This window comes from Anser brachyrhynchus, assembly GCF_964034855.1.
Source record: "Anser brachyrhynchus genome assembly, chromosome: 25".
NCBI classification, from domain to species: domain Eukaryota; kingdom Metazoa; phylum Chordata; class Aves; order Anseriformes; family Anatidae; genus Anser; species Anser brachyrhynchus.
Genome location: NC_137718.1, coordinates 4,392,091 through 4,395,179, shown reverse-complemented (window position 1 = coordinate 4,395,179; position 3,089 = coordinate 4,392,091).

The window sequence follows — 3,089 nt, the reverse complement described above, 5'->3', positions numbered from 1 at the left end:
TGTGTTGTATTTTCCAGGTGTAGCCAGAAGACTTCAACCTTCCGAGCCAGCATTTTGGCTTTGAGGCTAAAATAACACACAGGAAAATCTATACGCTGCTAGAAGCATTCCTAACTGCATTAGATCTTCCTTATCAGTCTAAGCCTGCCTTTGGAATTGTGCCATGGATTCTCAGGCTTGCGTTCAGGTTTGCTCAGTTTCGTGCTTGTTTTGTGTGATGCATGGTGTGTCTATCAAGCTGGCTGATGAGTGTTTTCACTGGTAAACAGAAAATTAGTAGAACATAGAATCTGTTTATAGAGGAGGACTGTAGCTATTTGCAAATGTAATGATATGCAAATCATTAATGCAAATGCCTTAATGCCCCAAGGAAAAAAAGTATGGGAACAGGAGAAAAAAATGAAACATTTTATTCTGAGATAGCACCAAGAGGAAGGTTGGTTTTGTTATTGTATTATTGCAGTCAGTCTGGGACTCTGAAGTTTAAATGCTAAGATTTGGTTTAGTCCAGATTTATTGGCCTGACTGTTCCTTTTGCTCCCCCATTCTGCATTTTTCTCTTGCCTTCTACTGAAGCTATAGCACCTGACTTTACATCTGTTGTTTGTACAACAGCTACAACAATGGAGCCCTCTTTGCCCAGAGGAGACTAAAGAAACCTTTCTGGTTTGTGCAGATTTAAGAAGGTGTCTATATCTTAAAGTAACTGAAAGGGTTGTAGTTGGAATGATACTTCCTAAAGGATTAGAACAAGGTCCTGTGAGGTTACCATTCTCCTTACCATACTTCACATGCACAGCTGGACACAGGTAATGGAGTATGCTGATGTTGCTGACCTTTTCTGTCAAAAGAGAAGATTTTTGTCCACTGTCCTACTGTATGCCTGCCTTGTGTGGCATTTCATTTCTTCCCATTCTGCAGAATTGTGCGGGAAGAGGACCTTGTGCTGCGCTGCTGCAGCAGCTTGTGAAATTATTTAGGGTAAGAGGATGCTGCTATCATCAGCAGGCAAAGGCTTTTGATACTTTGAAGTACTGAAGTGCTTCCTGCTTGCACGTTGGCACCCATATGTTCCAACAGCATAGCACAATGTGGGGAAAAGAAGGGACTGCAAAGCTCTGCCTAGAAAGGGAAATCAGGTGAGAAGGTTTTGCTGAGCAAGCTGCATAAGGGCAGGAGAAAAACTGATATTGCCAAATGAGCCCATGTGTGATCATGGGCCAGCCATGAAGGTATGGGGGTCAGTGGTGGGGTGAGGCTGCGTAACCTGGTCATTAAAGCAGGAAACAGGAAGCTAAGGGCCCTCACCTCAAGGCCAGATTTAATCTGTGGCCTTGAGCAAATCCCTTCACCTCGGTCTACCTGTGCCTCCACTCTGCCTCTTGGGTGGGGGGACCTGGTACTGCGTGGGCTCAGGTGTTAAAGGGCTGCATCAGTTTATGGATGGATACGTACCCAGTACCTACTGAAAGCAGAAGGAGGTGACACCAGAGGAATATTCAAAACCTGAATGCATTTTGCATATGCTTGTGTGCAGAATTGACCCTATGTGTCTCTGGTCTTTCAAATTCTGCTTTTATGGCCCCCACAGTAATTGAGAGGAAAAATACCCTGCTTAATATTCTGCTACAGATTAGGAGCAATCGTGGTATTTTGAATCAACTCAAATATGCTGCTGTGTTTAAGATACTTGTTAATACTTTGCTGTGATTTTTTTTTTTATAATTATTTTAGGTTTTGGTTCCTCTAAAAATGCAGCTTTATTTCTTGCTTTCAGAGAATGAAAGAGGCTACTCTGACATATAGGAGAAAGCACATTTCTTTATAAATTGAAATAAGCTTTCTGCTTTTCTGAGGTTGTGTGAAATTCTTATTTCTGCTTCAGAAACAGTTTTATGCCTGTGCCTTCTGTATGTTGTGCTGATGGGTGTCATTTCTTAGAGAAACAACTAGTCTGATACTAGTTGCGTGCTGTTGCTCCGAGATGCTGGGAAAGGGTGGTAACGTCTGTGGTTGGTGAGAAAAAGACTATTTATAGAACAAACAGCTCCTGTCATTCCTCGTGTGGCGTACATCAGGATGCGTGTAGGAGGAGGAAGGAGCGATGTCAAAGCGCTGGGAGTTGCTCTGCAGCGAGCAGCCCAAGCCCCACCAAGCACCTTTCTCCCCGGCTCCCTGGGTGGGGAGAACAGTTACACGCAGGAGCTGAGAACATAATCCAGGCAAATGGAGTACGGTTACGTGCAGCCAACTGAGAACATCTGTCGGGGTTGTGCTGCTTAGTGCACGGCTTGGTTTTTAATGTAATGAAATTTCTGGCATAAAACTTGTTTTATTAAAAACAACAACAAAAAAACAATAAGCACAACAACAACAACAAAAAAAACTCCCTCTTGAGATGGCTTTGTTTGAAGTCTTCTGACAAAAAGTGGACATCCCATCATCTTCCTTTGCTTGCCACGTGTGAGGGTTGAGAGAGAGCTCTGCTTCCCTCAGCCTCCCAGCTATTGTTCTGCTGATCCTACATAGAAAAGCCTCTAGAAAGGCTTGAGAATATAAAATGTCTTGGTTTTAGAATGAAAACTGTACTTCCCAAACTGCTTTTAATCAAGGACTGTTTACCCTGGAAGCAATAACTAGCTGCTGTAGAGGTACTGTGAGCATCCTGGGTACATGAATGATCAGAATTTAGTAGCTGGTGTACTGTTAGGGGCTGAAGGCCATGTGTCGTGCCATTGGAATGGAAATGATCACGCCACTCCTTACTGGGTCACATATGTAGCCTTTCACCTCATTCTTACTGGGATTTTATGACTATATTGATAGCTTCTGACATCGCCACTTTTATGTAGAGGGATATATTTGTCTCTTTAAATGAAATATATGTGTGTAGTGTTCACTCTCTGATGCAATCAGAACGGCTCCTTATCCACAATCTGCTGTTATCATCGGATGATTGTATCTAGACAAGAATGCTCTGAAGCTGAATCTATACAAGCATGAAAGAAAAAGACAAAGGACATTACAGTACAAGTAATTTCCTGTTTTGATCATTCAACCGTATATAATAACAAGGAAAATGTTATGGA